This window comes from Pipistrellus kuhlii, unplaced genomic scaffold (genome assembly GCF_014108245.1).
Source record: "Pipistrellus kuhlii isolate mPipKuh1 unplaced genomic scaffold, mPipKuh1.p scaffold_m20_p_1, whole genome shotgun sequence".
Classification (NCBI taxonomy): Eukaryota; Metazoa; Chordata; class Mammalia; order Chiroptera; family Vespertilionidae; genus Pipistrellus; species Pipistrellus kuhlii.
In genome coordinates this window covers 53,498,435-53,526,284 of record NW_023425404.1, presented here as the reverse complement: position 1 = coordinate 53,526,284, position 27,850 = coordinate 53,498,435, and the positions used below count along the sequence as shown (strand labels likewise).

Here is a 27,850-nt window from a genome sequence, read left to right as displayed (position 1 = left end):
TCTGGCCTGCCTTGGCCTGCACTAAAAGTTTCAGTTATAGAAGATAAATAAATCCCAACAAGCCAAAGCTGGTTTGGCTCAGTGGATAGAGCGTTGGCCTATGGACTGAAAGATCCAGGTTCAATTCTGGTCAAGGGCATGTACATAGGTTGTGGGCACATGGGGGTGGTGGGCAGGAGACAGCTGATTGATGTTTCTCTCAGATGTTTCTAGCTTCCTATCCCTCCCCCTTCCTCTCTGTAAAAAAAATCATATATATATATAATTATTATTATTATTATTATTTTAGCCCAACAAAAATGGCTGCAGCCACAGAGCCAACAGGAGGCTTGGCTCCGCTCAAGGCTACAAAGTTTCATTTCTAGAAAATAAGTGAATCCCAGATGCCAGGGGCAACCCTAGCTTCCCGCTCTTTCCAGCTCCGTGGCTGCCACCATTTCTGTTTGGATTTGTTTACCTTCTATAATTGAAACTTTATAGCCTTGAGTGGAAGCCTAGGCTGGCAAAGGCAGATGAAAAGCTTGGCTTCTTGCCTGGAAAACCCAAGCATTCCTCCTGCTCTCTGTGGCTGTAGCCATCTTGGTTGGGTTTATTTGCATATTCACTCCTGATTGGCTGGTGGGTGTGGCTTGTGGGTGGTGGAATGGTGGTTAATTTGCATATTACTCTTTCATTGGGTAGGAGATGTGTGCATGGGGAGGCAGGGGGGTGGTCTCTCAGCATGGCCAGCACCCAATCTGGGATCCCTTGGGGGATGGTCAGCAATTGAACATCCCTCTCACAATACAGGACCACTGGCTCCTAACCATTCATCTGCCTGCCTGATCACGCCTAACCAGTCCCCCTGCCAGCCTGATCGCCCATAACTGCTCTCCCCTGCCGGCCTTATGGCCCCTTGTGCTGCACTAGCACAGCCAGGTTCAGTGAGCCTGAGAGGTGAAGGATTAAGAAAAGACAGCCGAAACCGGTTTGGCTCAATGGATAGAGCGTCAGCTTGGGGACTGAAAGGTCCCGGGTTTGATTCCAGTCAAGGGCATGTACCTTGGTTGCGGGCATATCCCCAGTAGGGGGTGTGCAAGAGGCAGCTGATCGATGACTCTCTCATCAATGTTTCTAGCTCTCTATCTCTCTCCCTTCCTCTCTGTACAAAATCAATAAAATATATTTTTATTAAAAAAAAAGAAAAAAGAAAAGACAGACAGACAAAAGAAGAAAGCTGGGGCTGGGTGGGACGCTGCTCTCCCTGATGGAGAGTCAGCAATAGCCTGCAAGCCAAGTCTATTTTATAGCTAGATCCCACGAGGCAAAGTAAGGGCATGGTTACAACGTTCTCGTGAGTTCTGAATCTACTCAGTTACATGCACCTGATCAAGCTTTGTTTACTTGGTGCACCTCCCACAGCTCATATCACTCAGCCATGCGGGACCACAGGTTTGGACCATAATCTGTCCAAACACTGTAGCGGCTCTCCACAGCCCCTAACTGCTCTTTTCTACCAGCCTGATCACCCCTAACCACCTCTGGCTTGGCCCCCCCCCACCACCACCTTTGGCTTTGTCCCGAAGGATGTCCCGAAGACGTCTGGTCTAATTAGCATAGTGTCCTTCTATTAGTACAGATGTATATATATATATATCTGCCCCCCCCCTTCCACTAAAAATCAGTGAAAAAAATATATTCTCAGGTGAGGATTAATACACACACAAAAAAACATAATAGGGTTGCCAAACATGAAAGTCTCCTGCCTCATAGCAAGGAGCAGAGTCCTGTCTGTCTCCTCAGCAGCCAGCCCAGATCTGGACACATGAGAGGCAGGTGGAACTGGTGGAATCCATGGTGAAATCTAAATCACGATTGAAATGCCTAACGTTGTTATTTAGTCGGGCCTCCAGCTACTACCCGTTGATGCCTTCATTTAACATGTCCATTTTACCCCCTTCCAGGGCAGAAAATATCTCTAAATGTGTCAAAGAAGGTTAGCCAATAAATATTTAGTAAGCTCTACTGGGGCTCCAGTGAGAATGTAGAGAAATATAAGGCATGCTTACTCCCTTCAGGAAGTTTATAATTTAGTTAGAGAAACAGGATATGCAGGTTAAAGGCCAAGACAATAAAGAGAAGTAGGTCAAAGGACATCTCAAAGGAAGCCATGAGCGGGAGCCAAAGGAGAGGAGCAGGTGTGTCAGGACACTCAGCGGAATTGAGGGCCATTTGGGTTGGGGTGTCCTGGAAGCCATCGCGATGTGACAGGGATTGGAGGTGGTTTATATTAGGTTGTCTTCACCTGCACACAAAAAATCAAAATCTAAAGTACAGTAAGGGGTAAGAACCTCTGCTGTCCCATGTAAAAACGAGCCTGGCATGCAGCAGCTCAGGGAGAACCCAGTTGTTTCCACCTGTCTGTCCTGCCGGCTCAGCATTCGGTTTGTCTTCAGGCTGGGTCCCCTCTTAGGGAACCACAGTTCCAAGCTCAACCACTTGAAGTAGCACAAAAAAACTCTCCAAAATCGCCAGCCAATTTCCCCTCATTTCTTGGCCATATTGTCACATGTCAAAAGGAAGGGAATTACCAAAATTGGTCCAAACTAGTTAAGATTCACCCCTGGGACTGGTGTTGGGGGCCCTTCCCTGAGTACATAGGAAGGGAAGAATGTACATCCTAGTACATTGGGTTTCTTCCAGCAAGAAAGAAGGGAGGTGAGATTGCTTTAGAGAGGTAACCAGTAGTGTCTGCTGCAGGGGTGGTTTGGGAATGAAAAAGGATTTGGCAGCAACACAGCATCCTGGCCCTAGCCGGTTTGGCTCAGTGATTGGAGCACTGGCCCCTGGACTGAAGGGTCACGGATTCCATCGCTTACCTCAGTTGCAGGCTCGATCCCATCCCAGTCGAGGTGCATGCGGGAGGCAAGCCATCGTGTGTCTCACATCATTTTTTCTCTCTGTCTCTCTCCCATTCTCTCTGGAATCAATTAAAAATATATCCTCTGATGAGGATTAACATCAACAGAAGAATAGCATCCTGGACTCTGAAACAGATTCTAAACCCCTGTCCTGTTAGTGACCTGAGCAAGTCAGTTAACTTCAGGAAGCCTTAGTTTCCTCATTCTGAATTGGGATAGTAAGTCCCTACCTAGATGGTAGCTTATATGAGGACAGGGACTTGAGCTTTGTGCCTAGAAAGTACTCAATTCCAATCCATTTAGCGAATGAATTCATTCATTGTGTTAGTTGAGGATTTAATGAGTTAATGTATGATAAGGGCTTAGCACAGTACATAGCCTATGTGTTCAAGAAAGTCAGCTTTTAGCCATTTAGAGACATCGGGAGCCCTCCACCTGTGTCCATTTGCTGCTTTTAACGCCTGCGCTGCCAGACCTATCACTAGTCCTTGCTCATGCGCACTGGGGCGTGTTGAGACTGCTCCTGGCAGACAAGGGCTGGGATGGCAGAGACCCCTCACGTCCCCTGCTGAGGAGAGGACTCACTTGTGATCCAGCCCCTGGGACTCTGCAGTGTGTCACTGCTCTGACCAGTTTCTGAGCCGCCCCTCACATCGCTATTAATGCCTCAGGGTCTTTTTCATCCCGTCTCAGCGACAGCCCAGCCAGCCCACCTTTCCCCGGCTCCGACAGAGATGGTCAGCTCGCCCACAGAGGCTGCTCCCTAGGAAAGGCCTGCTCCCAGCCACCGGACTGGGGAGTGAGTGCTGGCCCCCTCCTGCAGTCTAAGGGCCTGCACAGTCCCACAGAGACGAACGCCATCGGAGGCGGCACACCTAAGGTCACCAGACATCCTGTTTTTGGCGGGACAGTCCCGATTTTTAACAATTTGTCCCGCGTTCCACGGCGTTTTAAAAAAGTCCCGATTTTCTTTCCAAAAACCGGGACTTTTTTAAAACGCCGTGGGACGCGGGACAGATTGTTAAAAATCGGGACGTCTGGTCACCTTAAGCACGCTCCTTTTCCCTTTCTGCAGCACTCGGCCCGTCAGAGCAGGTGTGGTCAGACCCCAACTGCGTGGCCCCTTCAGGCATCTGTGCAGTGTCACCCACCCACAGTCGGGTCAGAGCTGCCCCAGGAGTGCCTGCCTAGCCACAGGGGTGACGGAGAGCCAGGGCAATACTCTGAGCCTGACTCCTCATCTGTACAAATGGGGATCATCACATTGACCTTTGGTGTTCTGAGGGTTCAATGAACTAACAGGCGGAAAGATCCTAGTCACACTATGCTGGCACATGCCAAATATTTTGTAAACAAGCCCCTGAGTACCCGAGCTGCTGGGCCTTGTGGGCTGGTGGAGGCTCCAGGACAAGCATCTTCCCAGAGGCTGCGCGGAAGGAAGGTCCGGGTGAGGGACACACACCCCTGCACCTCCACCATGCACGAATTTCATGCACCGGCCTCTAGTAGTTCATAAAAGTGTTTTCAGCTGCTGCCATCCCATCCCACCTCAAAAAACCAAGTATTTTCACACTGCCATTCACCCTGGAAAAGGATCCCATTACTCGAAGCATACTGTTTCTCCTGAGGGGAAACTCTGGAAGTCATCAGCAGAGTCCCTAGCCGGGGTCACCCCTAATGCTGGTGAGATTCTGGTCTGGGCTCCCCTCTCTCCTGCCCCCTATAGCACTGTGATGGACTGGGCAACATGGCAAGACCACTCTGACCCTCCCTTCCCTTCTCTGGGTGTCTCCCCACGACCATGCCACTGCCACACTCTCTTCTGGCTTCCTGCAGGTGCCCCAGAGGCATGGGGACGCTGAACCAGCTTTTCGGGACATAAGCCCTGTTTTCTGTCAGCGCTATGGTCCTTCGCCTCCTCCCCCTGCCCTGCCCCTTGGTCCACGCAGGTTCTGCAGCCGAGACTGGCTATTGGAATGCCTCCACGTTCCCTCTTGGCTTTTAGGCAGAGGGCCAGCCATGGGCCTTCGGATCAAGGCCAGAGTGGCAGCAGCCAGGCCAGTCCCAGCTGTTGGGTGTGACTCCTCCCAGGCTTTTCCTGTGTGCTCTAAAGGAATGAGTTCCTGGAGAAACCCCCCAACCTGCAGCCCAGTAGGCACTCCTATTCCATGGAGCATGAGAGAAGCCCCCTGCCAGCCCTCCCCCACACAGCTGGCCCTGCCCCCAGGGCACTTCATTACCCTGGCTCTTCCACGCATGTGCACGCTCAACTGGATGGAAGGGGGAATGGGGTCAGAGGAGCGGACACAGAGGTGCCCAGAGTGTCCCTCTCTGACTAGGCCTGTAAGCATCCTTCCTACGGGACCTCCAGACTTGACCTGGTCGCCCCCCCTTTTGCTGCCAACACCTCGGAGGCTGGAGGCTGGGTGGGTACCCTGGAGGCATCTGCTCCCCAGGCACCTCGCCTGCCATGCAGGAAGCCTTTTGGGAAAATCTCTTGGAGATGAGGCGCCTGCCTCCGGCCTGGCTCTCCTGGAGGCCCGGGCGGAGGGACGCCTCTGAGGAAGCAGCCGCCTTGGAGTGCAGGACGCGCCTCCAGTGACAACACCTGCTGGATAATCCAGGCTTTCTCTCTGGAGCCTGCCCAGGCGTGGCTGACAGGAGGTGAAGGCAAATAGAATCTTCCTCCCTTCCCGGCCCTGCGGAGCTGACGAGTGCAGGCAGGTGGAGGCAGGCCCACTCCGCCAGCAGGAGACCTGTGTAAGGCACCCTCTCTCCGTGCAGCACAGAAGGTGGGGAGTGTGTAGAAGGATCTAAAGATCTGGAAAAGTGTGGCAGTGAAAGGGAATTTTTCCCACAAGCTAGAACCCTAGACTTGGTTCTGAACCTTCATTCTTTGGGAAAATCTATGAAGCATTAGTTCAGGAAAATTTTAGGGCTTCATTGTCACATGGCCTTTCTAAACATATCTCCAGATGATTCTTTTAAAACCATGCAGTAAGACATCGTTAATGTGGGCAATCATCCCAGCTGAACCTGACTCACCGAAACGGGCAGATGAGGCAAGTTGTTTTTGAGGCTGTGAGTATATATCCATTTTCAAAAACAAAAGAGCTTCAAGTGAAAGCCTTTATTAAGAAATTGTTGCCGAAACCGGTTTGGCTCAGTGGTAGAGCGTCAGTCTGCGGACTGAAAGGTCCCAGGTTCGATTCCAGTCAAGGGCATGTACCTTGGTTGCGGGCACATCTCTGGTGGGGGGGGGTGCAAGAGGCAGCTGGTCGATGTTTCTCATTGATGTTTTTAGCTCTCTATCCCTCTCTCCTCCTCTCTGTAAAAAAATCAATAATATATATATATATATATATATATATATATATATATATATATATATATATTTATATATATATATTAAATTGTTGCCCTAGCCGGTTTGGCTCAGTGGATAGAGCACCAGCCTATGGCTCGAAGGGTCCCGGTTTCAATTTCAGGCAAGGGCACGTACCTCAGTGTGTTTCTCTCACATTGATGTTTCTCTCTGTCTTTCCCTCTCTTCCACTCTCTCTAAAAAATCAATGAAGAGCTGGGACCAGTTTGGCTCAGTGGATAGAGCGTCGGCCTGCGGACTGAAAGGTCCCAGGTTCAATTCCAGGCAAGGGCATGTACCTTGGTTGCGGGCACATCCCCGGTGGAGGGTGTGCAAGAGGCAGCTGATCGATGATTCTCTCTCATCGATGTTTCTAATTCTCTATCCCTCTCTCTTTCTCTCTGTGAAAAATCAATAAAATATATTTTTTAAAAATCAATGAAGAAATACCCTTGGGTGAGGATTGAAAAATAAAAATAAGGAAGAAAAAAAGGAAGAAAGAAATTATAATATAAGGACATCATCTGGCTGATTTGCATTGTTGCAACCTAGAGAGCCAAGATTCAAAGGCAGAAATGCCTGTGGCGGCACCGCCACTGCTGCCTTGACTAAATTACCTGCGCGGACAGCAAAGGGAACAACAGGCCGTAGGAGGGAAAACAAAGTGCCAGTCCTGCTCTGCCTCCTGTGTCCAATATGGCTTTGCTGAGTCACCTAATCTCTGGCCTGCAGTTTTCTCACCTGGAAAGAGGGGTGGGGCTGATGATCCTAGAATCCCTCTCAGCACCGTAATTCACCATATTCCAAGTAGGGGTGGCCAGAGCACAGAACCTCTTCAGATGTTCATTCATTCATTCAACAAAGATGCTCATTTGCATGAGCATCTCCTATGTGCCAAGCACCATGTGGGAGTCCTGCCCTAGAGCGCTCACGGCCCACTGGGATGAGCAGAGGGGTGTCCACTGGGATAAAGGCACAGGGCACACCACTGGCCCAGGAGCAACTGGCAGTCAAGCTCCTCAGGGTTTTCTCCAAAGGCTGGCAGATCGCACACTCCCCTTTCCACAACCTGGGAAAGAAATGGATCTCAGTTTGCAGGTATTTTCCACCAAATCAAGAAGTCATGCAACATTATAGAGCAGAGGAATGAGACTGTGCAGGCCATCCGTTTTCAGAAGTCCATTGCCGCGCCCAGCAGGGCTGGGTTCGGGATCTGAAGGAGGAGCCAACACACAAATGAAAATGCACAAGAAATAATGCACAAGGGATTGGGAACCAGGTGGAGCCTCTTTCTTGAAGAGACTTCTGGCCTGGTCCACTATTCATTTACTTGAATACCTTTTAGCAATGAATAGAGGCATATTAAAGGTAAAGTTTGGTAAGGATTGTCAGGTTAGGGAATTGCCTTGAGCCACCTCCATCTCAACGGAGCAATTGGTCCTTAGTGCTGACACCCAAGGTCCCTCGGCCTTCCACATTCCTTGGTGACAGTATTGGTAGGTGGTGGCTTCCTGCAGTCCATGAAGACAAGAACATAGGAATCCACAATGACAGATTAGGACACTCAGAAACTTAAAATTATTAGAAAAGGTGCCAAAGATGCTGTGGTGACCTTTGGCTGGTTTGGGGCCCTCAGCACCCTTTCCTTTAGAAACAGCACCCTAGCCGAAACCGGTTTGGCTCAGTGGATAGAGCATCGATCTGGGGACTGAAAGGTCCCAGGTTCGATTCCGGTCAAGGGCATGTACCTTGGTTGTGGGCACATCCACAGTAGGGGGTGTGCAGGAGGCAGTTGGTCGATATTTCTCTCTCATCGATGTTTCTAGCTCTCTATCCCTCTCCCTTCCTCTCTGTAAAAAATCAATAAAATATATATTTTTTAAAAAGAATCAGTACCCTAAATCTTCACCACATTGTGTCTTGTGACAGAAGCACTGTGCCCAGGCTACCCTCCCCACCACCAAAAGTGGCTACCTGACCTGAGGCAGCCAACCAGATGCACCTGCTCTGGGACCAGGTGTGGAGATGCACTAGGCAGAGTGTGTGGTGGGAGCACTTCCGTCCATGTCAGTCCTGATGCCTTGAGTCCTTGGGGCTGCCCTGGCTTCTGTCCTAACTTGATGCTCCAGACTTCTCATCGGTGCTAGGAATTAGTTACCTGATGGCTATAAAAAAAAATCTTTCTTGCTCAAAATGGAGTTAAGGTGGACTCCATGGCTGTTAGTTGGAGGACCTGACTAATTGAAGTTTTTGTGATTAATGCCATGTGCTCCAATACTGTGCAGTTCAATCAAAATGTCTATGTGTTCAGCTTGAGACCTTTGTACAGGGGGTGACTGAGGTCACGGTTTTGGGAGATTAATCTGCCACCAGTTGGTGGGTGGATAAGAATGAGCAACGAGCAGCACAGTCATGACAGCGAAGAAGAAAATTCGTGTTTGTTGAGTTCTCAGGAGCTTTGTTCATTTAATCACCCCCATTTTATGGATAAGGACATTGAGTTTAGTTGGTTGAATAACATGCCAAGGCCACTTGGTTGATGGATAGCAGAGCTGGGACTTGAAGTCAGTTCAGTGAAAACTCATAGCCTGGGCTTTTAACCAAACACCAAGTTGCTTTACTATGGAAGAAAATGTATGCGTTTTCAAAAATAATATGAGCAGCCTACTGCCACCTGGGGAAATAAGGGCCAGGTTCCCACTGGTCAGCAGGAGCTGGCCGGGCAGGGGTCAGGGTGGCACCTGCAGCGAAGCGGCAGGGTGCTGGGCTCCGTGGTAAGCTTTTCCAGGTTGACAGTCACAGCCACAGAGAGGACAGTGCGCCCCCCCTCCCCCCCCAGTGTGGTAAGTGGGGAGAGAGGGTTAGGGAGTCAAAACTGGAGCTTGGGCACCCACAGCTGGATACCCGGAGAAGGAAAGGAGGCAGGAGGCCGGGGGAGAGAGAGGGCACCTGGGCGCGCTCAGGGTAGCTGACAGGTGGGCGATAGGCGCATGCGCAGAAGAGCTCAAGCGACTCACCTGCACACGCCCAGGTTTCTGATGCGGGGGAGGGGGCACGATTCGATGGGGCGGTGGAGTGGCTGGCTTCACTGGTCCCTGCAAACCCAGATCACCAGCCTTCACGCTGCCCAGCACCCCCGGTGTGCCATTCACAGCAGAACCAGCTGAGCCCCGGGGAGGGAGCTCAGCCAGCTGTGGTCAGGCCCGCGGGCTCTGAGCTTCGCAGCGCGGCGGGGGCGGGAGCCTGCGGGTCTGGCTGGGAGGCCGGGGGGTGGGGGGGCTGGGGGAGGCGCCCGCTGGTTCCCGCAGGCCGCTCTTCCTCTCCCTCCCGCTCAGTGAAGGAAGGCAGGGGAAGAAGACGCTTTTATAAATAGCTCCAGCCCCAGCTGATTTGTAAATTAAGTGGGTGTTGGTTTTGTGTGTGTGTGTGTGTGTGTGTGTGTGTGTGTGTGCGCCAATGACATCACTCTCCTCCCCATGGCAACGCTCGACGATATCAGAATTGCCAAGCAACGTTGGAGCAGGTTGCTGCTCGAGGGTTTAATGGAGAAATCCCAAAGTGAGCCGGGGCGCCCGGGGGAGGAGGCCGGAGCCCGCCGCCCGCGCCGCCCGCCCGGCCGCCCTGCGCCCGCCGCTCGCACCCGGTCCTAGCGGCGCCCGGTGGTCCCAGCCGCGCCCGGTCCAGCCGCGGACGGCGGGGAGGGGCTGCCCGGGGCCTGCCTTGCCGGGAGCCGGAGCTGCCATCCAGGTGACTAAGCTGGCCCGCTGGCTCTGAGTCACCTGCTGGCCCGGAGGGTGCTTCCTTTCTTCGCTTTTTCATCCGATTATTTTGGGAGCCGGGAACTTGGAGCTGCATCCGAGTCCCGCCCCTTCCAGCCTCCCCTCCTCCCTACCTTGGGCTCCGAGGAAGATGGGACCTGCCGACCTGCCGAGACCCTGCCACTCCCTCCTACGGTGACAGCAGACGCGGTGGGGGCCGGAAGTGCCCTGGGAGCGCCGCCAGCCACCCCAGTGCAATAGCAGATATGGTGATCAGGCCGCCTCGTCCTCCAGAGGTGCCGGGAGAGGAGGGGCGCCTGGCCCGTGCCGGCGGGATTCCTCCCGGGCTGGCTTTGAACTCACCTCCCGCGAGCTGTTTCTGTAAATGAGTGGCTTCTAGGGCCAGAGTGGCGTTTGGAGAGCGAGGCTGGATTGGCTTTGGGCCGACCTGGGCAGGTAGGTAGCTCCGTGCGGGGTGTGGCCCCACGTGTGTGTGTGTGTGTGTGTGTGTGTGTGTGTGTGTGTGTGTGAGAGGGTGTGTGTTGTCCCAGGGCTGAGGACAGCAGGGGGGCCACAGAGAGCTGAGAGTGCAGGATTTCACTGCCGCTGGGCCAGCCAGGCCCTGAGGTGGGTGCTGAGGAAAAGGGGGCACAGGTACCCGGCCTGACAGGGTGAGAGTGGCGCCCGCTCAGACAAGCCCAGGCCCTCTCCGTCCGCAGCTCAGACACGCGGCATTCTGCCGAGGCAGGGAGCGGTCCGAGGGGCAGGCCGAGGACGGAAGCCAGCCCGCCCGCCGTGGGGATGGCACATCGCTGCTCCCTCTTCTGACAGCCCTGGGCACTAAGGAGACAGCTTCCCACCGAGGAATTCTGTCCCTCGCCCAGGCAGTGCCCGTCAGCATCCGTGTGTGTTCTCTTCCACGCTCACAGGGGTGTGTTTCCTGAGAAGAAGGCTGGCCGGGGCACAGCTCCCCCCTGCTCAGGGCCCAGCCAGGGGCCACGGCTCAGCCTGGCCCCCGCCCCCTGGCATGCTCCAGTGCGTGGGCCCCCACTCCCCCACACAGCTGGCAGCCTCAAGGGCACACCGGAGAGTAAGCTGCCGAGGGAGGAGGCGGTGTGCCCACAGAGGCAGGACGACACCGACCAGGAGCCCCTGGGAGAAGCAGCTGGGTGAGAAAAGCACTGAGGTTTTCTTTTTCTCTTCTTCCCCCCCTTTTTGCCTGAAGGGAGTGGCACTTCCTGGGCTACAGACAAGCGCCAGCCTGCGTGGGGAGCTCCAGGCCGGGCTGCCCGGAGGAGCCGTGCGGTAAGGTCCCGGCCACCTACCTGGGCTCGGCCGCCGGGCAGGGGTGGGGATGTGGAGGTGCCCGGGCTACGGGCCATCTGGGACAGGGACAGCAGCTGTGGGTTCCTGTGGGCCCCATCCTCCCTGCCACTCCCTTTCCAGATCGATTTTTAAACATCCCAGGCCAAGCCGGCCTCTGGCTTCCCGGTGAGAGAGAGAAATGCTTATTTCTTTTTTTTTAACTTTTCTTAAATATATTTTATTGATCTTTTACAGAGAGGAAGGGAGAGGGATAGAGAGTTAGAAACATCGATGAGAATCACTTGTCAGCTGCCTCTTGCACACCCCCTACTGGGGATGTGCCCACAACCAAGGTACATGCCCTTGACCGGAATCAAACCCGGACCTTTCAGTCCGCAGGCTGACGCTCTATCCACTGAGCCAAACCGGTTTTGGTGAGAAATACTTATTTCTGCTGTTCCCGCCTGTGTGGGATCCCTCCCTCCCCTCCTCGTTCCTGTCCCTCCCCTCCTCCCCACCGGGCCGAGCCTGCGCCACCAGGATGGCCTCTTAAGCTACCACCTCCAGGACACTCCCCTCTGGTATTCATCCCACCAATATTTGTGGAGCGTCTTTGGGCCCAAGCTCCAAGTCCTGCCCCTATGCAGAGCCTGCCCGGGCACAGACTCTGCCTCTGACTCGGTGGGGGCCGGGTCCAGGGCGCCCGGCGGAGCCGGGAAGGCCTTGGGCTCCTCACCTCTGCGGCAGGTGGCAGCGTCCTGGCCTGCTCCAGGTGTCAGGCCCAGTGAGCTGGGTGTTCAAGGGCTGGGGCCCCACCAAGAGGCAAGGCTAGCACAGCGGTCTGTGCTTTCCCTGGCGTCGCACCCCGAGGCCTTTCCCTGCGCCAGGAACGGGGTTCTGAGAGTTGAAGAGAAGCTCTGGGCGGTGGGCCCTTGGGTCCCATGAAAGCTCATGGAGCTGGGAATCAGGCCTTTGGGCCGAGCCAGGGGTCCCTCTGCAGATGGGGAGTGGCTGCCGGGAACCTCCGTGCGTCGTCAGGAGTGGTGAGCGCCAGCAGCTAGGCTTCTGTTCTGGAAGCACTTGATTTGGGCGGGAAGCGTGTGCCCCTGTGGTAGCCACAAGGTGGGGGTGTGGGGGCTGCATGGGTCCCAAGGACAGACTGACCCTTGTGCGCGGAGTTCCCAGGACGTGCCAGGCGTCGGGAAGGTGCGGGCAGGAGCAGCACATGTGCCCACATCTGCCTCCAGGGTGAGGAAATCCTGCTCCCCTCCCACTGCATAAGGTGACTCCAAGCCTGGGGGCGGGGGGAGTCCCCCGTGTGTGCAGAGCTAAGCAGCACTGGTGCCCAGCAGCTGGTGCCCAACTGGACTCAGAGTGGCAGAGGCTGTGGAGTGCCAGGCAAACAGCAGGCTAGCAGGGTGGCAGCTGATGGAGCCAGGAGGGAGCAGAAGGGAGAGGCCAGGGTTTGGGGGGCTGTAGGGGGAAAGCATGCCTGGAGTGTAGATGGCTGAGGGAGCCCCTGGACACTGATTTTCTCATGCCTGCCCCCCTCTGTGGGACAGCCCGGCAGGGAGCCGGTAGGGAGCCAGCAGAGACACAGAGAGACGGCATCCTCCCCCAGACGGCCCGCAGACCCCTCCGGCACACTCCGTCCTGGGTGGAGAAGGCCCGAAGGACACGTGGGGAGCTGTCCTGCGGCCTGAAGCAGGGCCCTTCTCGCAGGATGCCCTCTGCCCCACGTGTGGAGGCCCAGGCCTCAGGAGCAGCTCCCCCACAGGCATCCCGCAGCGGCCCCTGTGCGGGCTTTGAGAAGGTTCGTCTCTGTGACCCGGCCTTGGTGGAAAGAAGTGGGCTAGCTGACGGGCTGGATGGGGCATGGAAAGATGACAGCTTCGGAGGCAGAGAGAACTCTCAGCCTCCTGGCCCCAGCGAGGCCTCCTGCTTGGGAGAGCAAGCTGACTGGAAGCCCCCTCCCTCTTCGGAGCGCAGCCCTGGGGCCCCTTAAGGGCTAAGGTGAGAGGTGAAGGGGAATGTGTCTTCTCTTGTGCTCCAGGCAGCCTGTGGAGATGGCAGGTGGCCCCTTGTTTGGCTCACTGGCTTGTAGGCGGAGAACAGGGATTGCCTCCTAAGGACAGAGCACTGGCGGCAGGAGCAGAGGGAGGGAGGAAGTGCCGTGAAATGACCAGGATGGAGCCCTCGCCCTGGGGAGTGCACAGCCCTTCAGCAGAGGAGGGAAAGGAGAGCTGAGCATGGGGCCAATCCCACCTGAAACCAGCCAAGCTGCTGAGAGCCAGGATCGGCAATCTTGTGTGTGTGTGTGTGTGTGTGTGTGTGTGTGGTTGCCCTTTGTTCACTCTGGGTCATGGCCAGCAATCACTGAAATTGCTGGCCATGACCCAGTCAGTCCAGATCATTTATAAATTTAGACCAATACCAGGAGATGGTTCTTAACATAGAACTTTATAAAGATGAATAAAAAAGGATTAGCCAAGAATGAAAACACAAAGGAAGAAACAGCTTCTACTGTTATGGGCAGAAGACAGATTCTCAGAGCGATATATAGGAAGAGGCAGGATAGTGGATGGGTAACAGCAGGTGAGTGTCAGGCCTGGGGCTGCCTCTTCCTGCCTGGGTGACCTCAGAGGAGTTACCTCATCTCACTAGGCCTCCATTTCCTTTCCTGTCCAAGGGAGGTAATTATAGCACCGATGAGTTCGATGAGTTCGGGAGGTTGGGAAGATTAAGTAAGGCTGTATGCAAATACCCTTAGCAGCATGGCTGGCACATAAATGCTCAGCCAAGATAATGTTATCATTGTGATGACGATTAGTGTTAGAGGAACAAAGTGCCAGCAGGGAGAGACCACACTGGGGACTTCAGGGCAATCAGAAGAGGCTTCATGGAGGAGGAGGCTTTGGAAGACCCTGCCCTGAAGGAAAGCTAGTTTTCAGATTGCTGATCGAACCATGCCCAATGATGCTGGGAAGGAAAGCAATACCAGATCTGTTCTTTCCCAAATAGCAAATTGTTTATCCACGGAAGTTCTCTAAGGAACGATTGGAGCCTAGTAAGAGTTTCCTTCTCTTGGGGGGTTCTAAAGTTTGAAGTACTGAGAACTTGACATAGTGAAGGAATCAGAAGTCTGACTCTGGTCACACCCTTCCTTGGGCCTGCAGTCTTGTCACGGGGTGGCCTGCTTTCCGGAAGAACTGTGTGCTAACGAGCCCCGTCTAACGCACGCGTGGAGGTGCTTCCTGCAGAAGGGCCAGCCTGGGGACCACAGCGATCTCCTTGACTACCATGACGTGACTTAGAAATGCCCAAGAATCATAAGGTTCAGACTCCGAGGCATTTTTCCTGGCCTGCCAAAGGGTTATTCTATGAATTTAAGAAAGATAATTCCAGGTTCCTGTTTACCTAGAACAGTGTTTCCCAAACTTTTTTTTTAAAATATATTTTATTGATTTTTAACAGAGAGAAAGGGAGAGAGATAGAGAGCTAGAAACGTCGATGAGAGAGTAACATCGAGGGTGTGAAGAGGCACCCCCTACCGGGGATGTGCCCGAAACCAAGGTACATGCCCTTGACCGGAATCGAACCCAGGACCTTTCGGTCTGAAGACTGACGCTCTACCACTGAGCCAAACCGGTTTCGGCCTGTTCCCCAAACTTTTGACATATGTACCCCTTCTATAATTTTTGTAATGCTGAGTACCCCTCGTACTCATGAGAACGTAGAATTAGGCGCAGCTAAGCCGGGTGCAGTGCATATCCCCACCAAACTCCGGTGCAACGCGTACCCCCACCAAACTCTTCCCCTGCCCCTGGGGGTACGCGCGTACCAGACTTTGGGAAACACTGACCTAGAACAAGGCAAACCCAGAACATGACAGACTTTCCTATCCTGGAGAATTAGCATACAAACAAAGAGACAAACAAACAAAAAAATGAGTTCCCTTATAATTACATGTGGCCTAATCAGCCCCAGCAAAGGGACACCCACACTGGCCAGCATTTTCTATAAAATCTCATGATGACAAATCAGGCAGTACAAAGACCCAAGTCTTTATAGAAAGACGAGGATGACTTTTTTGTACACCTATGGGTTCGCTGTGCCCCCTCGGAGTGCTGCGTCGTCAGCAAATGCTGGCACCTTCCTTGCCCAACCCTCAAAGCACTCAGGCCCCTGAGCCTCTGACTGAGGGGGTGGGGCAGGGCTCTGACCTGCACACTCAGGCTGCCCCAGGCCTGGAGCAGGGGCCTGTGGATGCTCAGAAAAGAAAGTCCAGAAAGCTCAGGTCAGCTGCTGCGTGGTTCTGGTTTCTGGTCCCAGTGCGGCAGCTGCCCTCCAGGCAAATAGCAACGAACCAGTCACCGTGCCCAGCTCCTGAAGGCTGCAGCAGCGGCAGGGTTAAAACTGGAAGGACTGGTTCTCTGGTTCAGCTTCCTGGCCTAGAGCCTCCAGCCTCCATTTTCTCTCTTTCGGCTTCAAATGAGGCTTTAAGTGGAGTTATGCAAAAAGGCCCAGGGCGTGTAGGGAGCCCCGAGACCCTTTATGCCACTGTCCCAGGTCAGGGGGTAGAAGCACAGAGGTGGAAAGGGCTGTTCCAGAAAGGAGCTGGCCTTGAATTGCTGTAACACATGCAAGCCAATGGATGTCCCTAAGAGTGTGTGATCCGGCCGCCTTCAGAGGGCAGAAGAGCCCCAGAGAAGGAAAGTGGGTCCTGGGAGCGCAGATGAGACAGGGAGCCGAAAGCCAGGACACAGGCTTTATTGGAGGAGAAGGACCCTGCCGCTGCCTGGCAAAGGGAGAGAGCACAGGTGCTGGGGTGAAGACGCCTTCTGAGGGGAGGAAAGGGAAGGGCTGGGGCTCAGGGTCCTCGGCACGTGCTGATTGGTGGTTTCTTATGAGGCACATGATTCAGCTCTTAGGGACTTAGGAATCGGGGCCTTAGGGTATTTGGCAGGTGCTGATTGGTGGTTCAATGTACAGTCCATATAAGGTGCCTGGTTAGGTGCTCAGGAATGTTCGGACTGCAGATGGAGTTTACGTCATTCTCCGGCCATCAGTTGGGGGAAGGGGGGTCTATCACTACCTGCAACAGGGCCCGTTTCAGACCTGGGGGTCTCCCCACCCAGACCACCTTTCCATAGGCAGCAGCATCAAAGGCACCCCGAGTGGGGACAGACATGAGACACCTGATGGCTTGAGAGAAGTGGCCTGACCTGACAAAGTGGGAGGCTGGACAGGTCCCAGCACCCCTCTGTGCCTCCTGCCCCACCTAACGGGGTCCTGGTCCTGGTCCTGCCCCCACCCCCACCCCTGCTCCCATCTGGCTCCACATGGAGCCCCAGCTCTGCTCCTGCTCGGTCAGCAGAGCCCTCAAGAAGAGGCTCTGCCCCCCCCACACACGTACCCCCTGGCCACTCTCTGAGTGTAAATGGGCTGACTCAAGTGTACTTGCTCCAGGAAGCGTTTTACATGTTAGCTATCAGGCTGTCGTCGTCTTGAGCCAGAGAAGGAGGAAATGATGAGCGCATCTAGGAACGAAAGGGAGATGTGGGCAGCGGTTAGGGGAGGCACACAGGAGCCCTTCCCCAAGGCAGACTTTTCTGGTCTATACTCTGACCCCAGGCAGGAGGATACATGGCCCATGGCATCATCAGATATTGGGTCTCAGAAGCAGGAGGCCTGTCATCGGTCACCCTATCGCCAGGCCCAAGCTGGACAAGAAGACGTCTGTGTCCCACTGTAGTGGGTCTTACCGGAGAGGGTGTGTCCAGGAACAGGAACAGTGGAGAACCATGGAGGTCTCAGGCCCTCGGGGGAGGGAGCCAAGGCCGGGAGAACAACTGCGAGGCCAGGAGAGCACCAGGGTGCAGGCTCCTGTGGAGGAGGGGAGGGGAGGACAGGAGGAGGAGCTGCCAGGGCCAGCCACCAGTGAGGGTGTGGCAGCCCTCACTGGAAGGTCCTGAAGGTTGCTACTGCAGGGTAGTCAAGGCGTGGGCCTGAGACTAAGAGAGGAATGACCCTGAGAAGGGAGGGCACAATTGCCTGCACCCCTCCAGGACCCTCTTAAGCACAGCACAGCGCAGGGCAGACACGGAAGGCAGAGTCCAGCGAGCTCTACGGCCAGATGGTCAGTGCTCCCGCATGGCCACACAGCCCACAGCCTGTGAACCTGCGCATTTAGAGTGAAGGCTTTCCAGCCAGAGGGCTGTGCATGGGGCGTGGACAGCCAATGTTGTGCTTCCTCAGACTCGTTCCTTCTCCTGGCCTGAGCCCTTCCCCAGTCACAGCCTCCTACTCCCCCCCCCCCCCTCACCGTCCTTCCTTAAAGTCAGGTCCCGGGCACCCCCTCCTGATGGGGCAGCCACCAGATGCTCAGGAGGGAGAGGAAGGACAATGAATGGCTCCCATTCAAGGAGGCTTCCAGCTGTTCGCTCTGCCAGCAAAAATGCCAGCCAGAGAGCGAGACTGCCAGCAGCGGACATTTGGATGGAACTCTGGAGCCCATTAAGAGCAGAACCTGCAAAGCGATCATAGCAAGAAGCTATTAAATGAATTTATCATGTCGCTGAAAACGGGTGTTCTCAGCACAGAGTGACTCTCTCTTTCCCCAGCCCTCCCCCGGGGGGTGGGGGGTGGGGGGAGGCTTATCGGCCCTCGCACCTGGGAAGGGTGCCCCAGCCTGCGCTGCCCCTGCTCCAGCCCCTTGAGGTAGGTGGACAGCGGCCCCTGCACCTGAGTGGCTTGTCCAGGTCACCAGGCCCCTTTGCGACAGTCCAGCAAGTTTGGACCCAGGGACAGTTTGCGTTTGGGGAGGACTGGCCTGTGTCATAGGGAGCCTATCACGGTGCAGAGCTTGAGGAAAAGGTGGAGAGAGGCTAGAGGCTTCCTGATGTGGGCGCTTCCCTCTCCTGAGGTTCAGGCAGCAGCCAGGCAGGGGAGCCCCATGGACGTTCCCCAAATGCCTAACTGGGCCCGGAGAGTGCTGCCCTTGGGCTGGGTTCTCTCTCAGGATCTGGAGGGACTAGACCTATAGAACGGACTTCTTGGCAAGCCCTCCTGGAGGCACCCTGGCATCCTGCCCCTGGGCCGTCCAAACGGGGCTCCGGGCTCCCCGTGGCAGCTACAGGGTGCATGGCCCGGCAGCAGTGTGAGGGCCGAGGGTCAAGAACCTTTCACCCCGTTTGGGGGGCTGATCCTCCGGGACCCAAGTGATGTCCTAGATCCCATCATTCCCCCCCCCTTCTGAACAGAGGTCGGCCCGTTATACACATCAAGAAGCTGAGGCTGAGACGTGCTGGCAGGCTAGAGAGACAGAAGGGCTCCAAGTGTGCAGGAAGCCAGGTTCTCTGCAGCTAGTTTCTCACACCCCCAAACCCCCCTCCCGCCCCCGCCCTGCCTCAGGACCCCACGGGCTAGGCAATGCTAACTCCCTCAACTCAGGCTCCCAGGCCCTCAGAGCTGGTCACCTGCCTCTCGGCCTCATCAGCAGAGAGAGATGTGGTACTATCAGGGGGAGGGACATTGCTCGGGCTACCCCAAGAATAGGAAGGGCAGCCTGGAGGAGAGGGAAATGAAGGAATCTATAATAATAAAAGCATACTATGCTAATTAGACTGGACAAATGAGTGACCTTCTGGATGTCATTCTGGATGTTCTTCTGGACCGAGCTGCAGTGGCAGGGGCTGAGGCAGAGGTGGTTAAGGGAAATCAGGCAGGCAGATGAGTGGTTAGGGGCGATCAGGCAGGCAGGCAGAGGCAATTGGGACAATCAGGCAGGAAGGCGAGTGGTTAGGGGCAATCAGGCAGGTGGGTCAGTGGTTAAGAGCCAGCAGTCCCAGATTGCGAGAGGGATGCCCACCTGCTGGTTTAGGCCCAATCCCACAGTGGGATCATGCCTAAACAGGCAGTTGGTCATCCCCCGAGGGGTCCCGGATTGTGAGAGGGTGCAGGCCAGGCTGAGGGAACCCCACTCCTATGCCCTCATCAGAAATGAGGGAGGGTTACCCCCACACACACCTCTCGGTGTCACATGACTTACCCATCCTGCAACTGTTCCCAGGAACTTAACCCGACCTGGTCAAGTCATGTCAGACAGTCCTTGGCACCAGGGCCTCTGAGCAGGATGGTGTTAAAACAGTTTTGGGGGGGATACACTTGGTCTGAAATTCTGGCTCCACCACTCACTCACCACAAGACCCTGAGCTGGTTCCTTAACCACTCTGAGCCTCAGTTTCCTTGTCTGTAAAATGAGAGCAATGATATCATTCTCCTGTGCCAAGGTTGTGGCAAAGACTGGAGTGAGGTCATGTGTGTGAATGAATAGCTTAGCACGGGGCCTGGCCCACCGGAAGCGTATGATAATTACTGGAGGAGGCAGCGTCCTCCAGAGAAAGGAGCCAGGGAGAGAGTGAGCTTGTCAGCAGTCTTCCTGATCCCCAGGCAGCTTTTCAAGTCCTGCAGCAGAAAGTGCAGGGAAAGGATAATGTGTTTGTGTTTCTAAACCACAAGTCGATCCGTATCTTTTCCCTTTGGTCCGAACCCAGCCTCCCAGCCCTGGCTGAAGGTGCTCAGACGGGGCAGCAGGCCCCAACAGCCACAGGCGAAGAAGGAGCCAGGAAGTGCCTGCCCGCCCCGCCCCGCCCCGCGTGCCTTCCCAGACAGTTGGGGTTGGCCCAGGCCCCAGCGCTGGTGGGGCTCCAAGAGCCACCGGCCATGGCGAAATGTCAGTTCTCCGTGTCCCCGTCTAGAGCTCCTGCCCAGTTTGCAGAATGGCAGCATATGGACAACTCCCTCAACCTGCATGCCTCTGCCAGCTGCCAGGGCTCTGCAGAGGAGGGTGTGCCTGGTCCCTTTCCCGGTGCCCAGCACAGCGCCATGGGAACGGGCCAGAGGGAGGCGCATGGCTGCTGGAGGAGACGCTGTCCTCCAGGCTGTTCCTGCCTCTTCCTGCATTCCTGTCCTGCCCTCTCATCCTGGACAGGGCTGCGTTGGCTGTGAAACAGAGGAGGATAGAGAGGCGGGGAGTCACTCACAGGAATTAACCACTCAGGACCCACCTTCCTAATTCGCAGAGGTCACCCAGCCCAGGGGCACTGACCCACCTGTAGATGCGGCCAGAAGTGCAGAAACCTGGGGTTGTGATGGGCTGGGAGGACCTCTCGTCTAGCCTAGTGTTCAATAGGGGACCCTTTGCTCTAGCATACCTGCCTGGTAGTTATCTGGGGGCTTCAGTGATGAGGGATTCACTACCTCCATGGTCAGTCTTATTTGGGAGTCTCTGACTCTCCCCAAACCCCATCGATGTTCCCAAAGGTAGGAGGACCTTAGGGTCACCTAGACTCACTCCTTACAGGATGGGATGGGACTTGGCTAGTAGCCTTTATGGGATACCCAAGCCTGGATTCAAACCAAGTTAAATACCAGTTCACTTTTGATAATATTCTAATGTTCACCCTTTATCATAGTTCAACAGTTGAGAAGTACTGCTTGGAGGTGTTGTTTTGATATATAAGGTATTTGTATAAAAAGAATGAATTCCTGTGTGCATCTGTGAGTCAGCAAATTGCAGTTTAGGTCCTGTGTCCCTGGGTAACTAAGTTTGGGGAAAGCCCTGTTTGTATCACAGGCCCCTCTGTCTTTGGCTCCGCAGGCAGCTTCCTGGTGGGGGGTGGAGAGAGGGTGGAGGAGGGGGAGGTCAGAGGTTGACTAACAGAGTTGGGCCTAAGGGGTGGCCTGAGGAAAGAAAAAGAATCCCCTTGGGAAAGACACAGAGGAGAGGAGACCTGCCTGCCACTGCCCCCGCTCCCAGGCCAGCATCTCCAGAGGCTGAGGGCACCGGGGCTGCGGTGCAGCCAGCAGGGTGCGGGCCTGTTTGGGGCCCGCGAATTCCCACTCACCACCTTAGCTATGTTTGGCAGGAGTCTAGGGTAAACTGTGCATAAGCAACAGAGCCCCTACGCAAACGCTGTATCCACAAATTGCATTGATATATCTAAAGAATCAATGAACAAAAATGACCCATGACAGTAGAGACCTCAATTAATAACTGAAGTGTGAAGTGCCCACAATGACAGAATCTCTGCGTCCTGGGTCCCCTGGCTGTGACTCACAGCCACCCAGCCCCTGCTTGGGGAGCCATTTTGAGTGCAGACGTGCTGATTTCCAAGCCAGAATCCTCTCAACACTCATTCGGGCCCAGGCCTTTCTGGGGGCCCAAGTCTGGGGCAGCAAGGGTCTTCTCACTTCCTTGTCTGGGGAAGAGACAGGCCGGCGGTCCCTCCCCCTCCCCCACACCATTAATACACGGGAGAAGGGAGAAGCCACCCTCCGAGCCAGAGGGCGCAGGGCAGAGGGCAGCCATCCTGCTCCTGGGCCAGGGCACTGCTGGGTATGGCCACGGGCAGATGCTCCTGTGAGCCGAGCCCCTCCCTGTTTGGGTGCAGGGCTCCTGACAGCTGTCTTTCCCCCAGAGGCCCCCCACCTGAAACCAGAGGGTTCTCGGAACCGAGCGGGGTCTGACAAGGAAATTGGCATCTCTTTAATTCCAGCTTTCCTGCCCCAGACAGTCTTAGGGCCTTGAACAGACAGACTGACAGGCCAAGGTGGCAGGGGGCAGGACTCCGGCTGGGGCTCTCCGAGGGGTCTGGAAGGAGGCCGCCTGGAGCATCTGCAATGCAAATGAGTGAGCCTAATTGCACAGAGAGAGGCACAGCGGGTAGCCAGGTCAGGCCTTGGCCAGGCAGCCAGGAACCCCCAGGGACAGCGAGCCACCAGCAGGTCACCGGGGGCAGGGCTGGGGGCAGGGTCCAAGGCCAAGGGCCTGGGGAAGCGGGAGCCACGGTTAGAAAGGGTTGAGCGTGGAAGCGCCCCTGGGGCACAGAGGCTCCTGGCCACGGCCTCGGACCCCCACGTCCTGGGGCTGCTTTTCCCCGGGCTCTGCTCGCTGCCGAGCCCTCCCTGGAGCCACACCCTAAACTCCAGCTCGCGGCCCAGGTGAGGCCGGCGCTGCACCGACATGTAAGCGCGGCCTCCCCTCGCGTTCCAGCGCCCCGGTCCCTCCTGCGGAGGGCGGGCCGGCTCCTGCCTCTCCGAGGCTCCAGGCTTTCTGCTCGCAGGTGGGTGCCCCCGCCAACCCCGGGAATGGCGATCCTCCCGGGCCGGGGCCGGGGCCGGGGCCGGGGCGATCGGACAGGCCTCCCGGTGCGCGCGGCCCCCTTTCCCGGTTCTCACTCCCCGGAGGCCGGGCCGCGGCGCGGGGGAGCGCAGGGCGGGAGGCCGGGCTCCGCTGGCCGCACGTCCTCCCCGAGGGCGCCCCGCGCTCCCCGCGGGCTGAGGATCCCCGCCCCATCGGCGCCGCGAGGGGGCCCTGAGGCTGCTGTGGCTCCCCGTGTGGCGGGAGGGGGACCCCAGGCGCCGTGCGTACCGCCCCCCGCCCCGTGCGCCTGGAGATCCCGCCGCCCCTGCACCTGAGCCCGTGGCTGGTGGGGAGGCCGTGCGGGCGGTGTGAGCGCTCCGGACGGCGGCCACGCGCAGTGGGTACAGGGGGACACGTATCGCATTTGTCACAATGACTGTCTCATCTGTTCCCCCCAGGCCCACGGGACCGGCCGGGAAGGCCCTTAGTCTTCCCTCTCCTGGTGCCTGGAGCTCTGCCCCCTGACGGTAAGGAGCCGGGAAGAAGAGGAAGCAAGGAAGGCAGCCCGCGGAGGTGAGTGAGGGCCGCCAGCCCTGGCAGGGTGTCCAGGAGCCTTTTGGAGGCCAGCGTGAGGGGTGGGGTGGAGGGGCAGTGACATCTTCTTGGGCCACCCCGTTCTTGGTACAGTGATATTGATCGGTTGCCTCCCCCAGGCACCCTGCGGGGGGGAGGGGGGGTTTGAGCCTGCAACTTGGGCAGATGCCCTTTCCAGAATGGAACCAGGGCGCAGCGGTCCCTCGGAGGTGCCCTCTCTCAGTCCTTAGTGGATGCGTGTTGTTACTTCCATCGCCTCAGCCCGCAGCAGGCTACCAGCTCCGAACGCCCCGCCCAGCTCTGGCCCAGCCCCTCCTGTCACCCGGTCTGATGCCTGTCTGGGGAAGGCAGTGTCACCAAGCCCCGCACTGAACTCCCGCTTGGGAAAGAGGCTCCGGAGCAGGAAGGGCAGTAGCAGGCCCAGCGCCCTGCTGAGCAGTGCGTCCCGGATCTCCAGCCTGCTCAAACCCCGCCAGGTGTTCTGGCGCCCGGTGTGCAGTGTCCAACCCGGGATGTACCCAAGGCATGGACGGACGGTGCTCCCTGTATCCTGCCCCTTCAGGCCCGTGGTCGGCAAACCACAGGCCCAGAGCCACATGCGGCTCTTTGGCCCCTTGAGTGTTCTAACGCCACTTCTTCCAGGCCGAAAACCGACTTCTGCACATGGGCCACGAAGTTTCAATCGGCGCCCGCACATGGTTTTTTGTGGAAGAGCCACACGCAAGGGGCCAAAGAGCCGCCTGTGGCTGTCGAGCCTCGGTTTGCCGACCACTGTCTTAGGCTCTTCTGTCATGCTTCTCTAGGTGTGTGAGTGTGGTTGGGACTGTGTGCGCTCAGGTCTTCTGTGGCAGTCACAGCATACACTGCGATGCTGGGAGTGCTCACGCTGGGCACAGTGGCCGAGCACCCATTGGAACCAGAAGTGGCTGGGTTCAAATCCCCACTTAACCTTCGATCACTGAGTCAAGTTGCTTTATGTCTCTCCCAACTTGAATGTCCTCGGGGAGGATCGTGCTTTCCTCATGGGCTGGTTGTGAGGAGACATAGCGAGATGTGAGCACAGCCTAGCAAGGGAGCATGTCTCGCCTCCGCTTGTTAGGATCAGAAAAGCTGGCGCCACCTGAGCTCTCCTCGCTTGGAGAACGAGGAGCAGGTCTGACTGTGTGGCAGGACATTGTGAGGCTGTGAGAGCAAAGCAGCGGGAGCACAGTAAAGGCGGGGGCCGTGGGGCAGGTAGGGAGGTGGCCTGGGGAAGGGGCTGTTTCTGGAAGGGGATCTGGATTTGAACCCATATATGTCACATGTGATCACAGGTTCCTGGGTGGCCCTGGTCACAGGTGTGGCCTGGGGTCGGAGGAGCCTCTGGCGTGAGGCTTTCGATCCTATCTCTGAGTAGCTGTGTGATCTGAGACAGGTCATTTAACTTCTCTCGGCGTGACGGAGGAGAGGAGCTTGGAGCTTGGAGCTGGAGAGATCTGAGTTTGAATCCCAACTCCACACGGAACCATCCCAAACAATTACTTCTCTCCAAGCCTTGGTTTCTTCACGTGTGAAACAGTTTATAATGTCTCCCTCGTAGAGCCGGGACCATTAAATGCACTAGTAAAACCACCCACTCAGCTCAGTGCCTGACTGTACAGTGTGTATCCCGTTCTCCTCCCCTTCTTCCTCTCCCAGCTCCTGTCATCTTTAAAATGCACCCAGTAAGGCAGGTTTGGCCCAAGTCACAGTGGTTTTGTGAATATAAAGAGAGGAGGAAAACTTAAGTAAATATAGAAAGTTAAGGGCTGCAAAAATATAACTGTGTGTGTGTGTGTGTGTGAGAGAGAGAGAGAGAGAGAGAGGGAGGGAGGGAGGGAGGGAGAGAGAGAGAGATTGGGGACCTAATTTTGTGAGGAGGGGACTCCAGAGGTTCCTGTAGGCACTCAGAGCTCTGTGGCATTCAGGCCTCTGCATGCGGAGGCTGTTGGGAATCTGGGCTGGTGAGGCGGGGCCTGGCCTGCAGCCCTCCAGGAGGGCCATTCTTCTCTCTTCCCTCGGAGATAACCACGCGCCCCGGAGAGCAGAGCGCGTGGGCCCAGGAGGGGTGAGAATTCCGAGGACAGCGAGCAGAGGTCAGAGAGCTGTGGCTTGAGCTGCTGCCGCTGGACCACAGCTCTGCGTGTGCAGGCTGGAGCTGGGCCTGAGAGAGGAGCCTGAGTCAATATTAACCTTCCCCGGCTGGCCAGCCTGGCTCTTTGGCCTCTTATTCGACTGGAGTGTTGACACAAGAGATTGAATGAGCTTTATTATCATATTCTTTTCAACAGCAGCGCCATTATCTCTCCCCCGGGGATTCACTGGGGCCTGCAGTGTGGGAATGATGACAGGGGCAGGGAGCCCAGACATGTGGGCTCATTGGCGGTCCTGGGCAGACCTTCTGGAGCCCCAGGCAATGGCAGGGAGGGCCAAAGCCTGGGCCTGGGCCCCACCCCCTGCAGGTGACCGCCGGGCAGAAAAGCAAATCAAATTCTGTTCAGGCCTTTCCCTGGCATATTTTGGGGGGCCAGGAAAGTGTGCTGGGGTGCCACCTCTCCTGACACTCGTGGTGTCCTGAACCCCTGGTGGAGCTGAAGGAGGACAGAGGCCAGGGCTCCGGGAACGGGAAGGAGCTTCCTATCAGCAGACTCCTTTGAGCAGTGTGAGCTCAGGGACAGGCTTCTGTGGGGAATGCCACCGAGGGATGCCGTCTGGGCCGGACAGACGCCAGCACGAGTCTCTGGGTGAGCAGCGCCCTCTCTCTGGCAGGCGGTGAGCTCCGGAGGATGTCTAAAACCTACCTGGAAAGCAAGCTAAACTGCATAAGAGCAACCATCTTGTTTTGTTCACTAAGGTCCCCGGGGCAGAGTAAATAGATGCATAACAAATACTTTTTTAAAAAATATATATTTTATTGATTTTGTACAGAGAGGAAGGGAAAGAGATACAGAGTTAGAAACATCGATGAGAGAGAGTCATCGATCAGCTGCCTCTTGCACACCCCCCACTGGGGATATGCCCGCAACCAAGGTACGTGCCCTTGACCGGAATCGAACCCGGGACCCGTCAGTCCCCAAGGAGATGCTCTATCCATTGAGCCAACCAGTTTCAAAATACTTTTGAATAAATGGATGAATAGTATAATTTTATATTTAAACAAACCCCAGAAAATAACATTTGAGAAAAAATCTTCTGACTGATGAGAATGCTCTAATGAGAGCTGGCTTCAGTCCACACTGTTCTCAGCCAGGGGCCGAGGCCCCAGCTCCTCGGGAAGCTGTGAGGGACGCCAGTTCCCAAGGAGGTGAGAAGAGGTTGGCAGCCCGACTGCAGAGGTCAACGTCCTCGGTGGTCACTCGGTGACCGGAGGGGTGCCTGTCTGATGGCTGTCGAACTCAGGGCATCCCTCTGCCTCGGAATGACGACAGGGGCAGGGAGCCATGATTCTGGAACAATTCCTTTCCCCAAGCAGCGCCTGGGTGGGCCTGAGAACTGCGCAGCGTGGGTGGTGGGTGGTGGGAGGTGACAGCCGACCGCAGCCACGTTCACATCGGGATCTGGGTCAGATAGACGTGGCTCTGCCCCTTCTTTGCTGCTTGGCTTGGGCAAATCATTAATCTCTCTGAACATCAGTTTCCTCATCTGCATAATGGGCCCATAAGCAGTCTAACCTCACAGGCTTGTGGAGAGGAGATTGTGTATGTGACAGACAGCGCGCGGCCTGGCTGTGTGGCTCAGCGCTTGAGTGTCGACCTATGAACCAGGAGGCCACGGTTCAATTCCTGGACAGGGCACATGCCTGGCTTGATCCCCAGTGTGGGGCGTACAGGAGACAGCTGGTTGATGATTCTCTTATCATTGATGTTTCTCTCTGTCCCTTTCCCTTTCTCTCTGAAATCAATAAAAATACATATATATTTTTTTAAAATTAAAAAACTGTTTAGCGCACAGCTGGTGCTCACACCAGGCATTCTCTGAGTGGTGGTTACTGAAAACACCAGAAATGGGCCCTGGAGCTAGAGCAGATGCAGTCTCTCCTCTCACTGTGCTTCCCCAGTCTTCCCCGTGAAATGCTCAGACCTAGGAGAGAGTAGGCCAAGGTCACCAGCCAGAGTCCAGGACCCCATTCCCTGGGGCCACACTGAGCCGGAGCAGTTAGGCATTAACCAGGCTAGCAGGGGAGTGGTTAGGGGGTGACCAGGCCTGCAGACAGAAGTGGTTAGAAGCAATCAGGAAGGCAGTTGGGAGTGATCAAACCTACAGGGAGGGCAGTTAGGGATGACCAGGCTTGCAGAGGAGGGAAGTTGGGAGCAACTGGGCCTGCAGGGAAGGGCAGTTGTGGGGGACCCAGGCCTAAAAGGGAGGGCAGTTAGGGGCAATCAGGCTGGCAGGGGAGCAGTTAGGCATTAATCAGGCTGGCAGAGGACTGGTTAGCGGGTGATCAGGCTGGCAGACAGAAGTGGTTAGAAGCAATGAGCCTCCCGAAGAGGAAGCTGGGGTGCGCCCCCAACTCTGGCCTAGGGCGCAGCTGCCTCTCTCTTCTGTTCCCCGGGCCTCACTCCTGACAGACAGTTAACCACCATCCATCCCAGCACCTACCCAGCCACGCCCACCCGCTTCCTTCCAAGGAGCCGCCTGCTCCTTCAGACTTGCTCTCGGGAAGCCGCCTTCCCGGCCTGGAAAGGGACCTGACGTGTGGAGATAGTGAGACCCGCGCGAAGCCAGGCCGGAAGGCCAGGCAGCTAACCAGGTCAGACGCCGCCAC

The 27,850-nt window shown here is 56.0% G+C and overlaps 1 protein-coding gene and 1 long non-coding RNA gene across 3 annotated transcripts in view; one reads left to right on the top strand and one right to left on the bottom strand.

Moving 5' to 3' along the window:
- Nucleotides 1-1,976: 1,976 nt before the first annotated feature.
- Nucleotides 1,977-9,521, bottom strand: LOC118723684. Its single transcript, XR_004989344.2, has 3 exons — nucleotides 9,282-9,521; nucleotides 7,006-7,333; nucleotides 1,977-2,284 (listed from the first exon to the last, which is right to left on the bottom strand). It is a non-coding gene; the product is annotated as an uncharacterized LOC118723684 (long non-coding RNA).
- Nucleotides 9,522-9,980: 459 nt separating this feature from the next.
- The window catches only part of PAK6 (p21 (RAC1) activated kinase 6), a 36,500-nt gene continuing 18,630 nt past the window's right edge, over nucleotides 9,981-27,850 (top strand). The window contains exons 1-3 of one of the 2 annotated variants that reach the window (XM_045583695.1): nucleotides 9,981-10,478; nucleotides 11,248-11,327; nucleotides 22,932-23,046. The gene's annotated coding sequence lies outside the window, so the exon portion shown is untranslated. Of the gene's footprint in view, nucleotides 10,479-11,247; nucleotides 11,328-22,931; nucleotides 23,047-23,124; nucleotides 23,155-27,850 lie in introns of those variants that run through there. The other variant, XM_045583701.1, reaches the window with a different exon arrangement.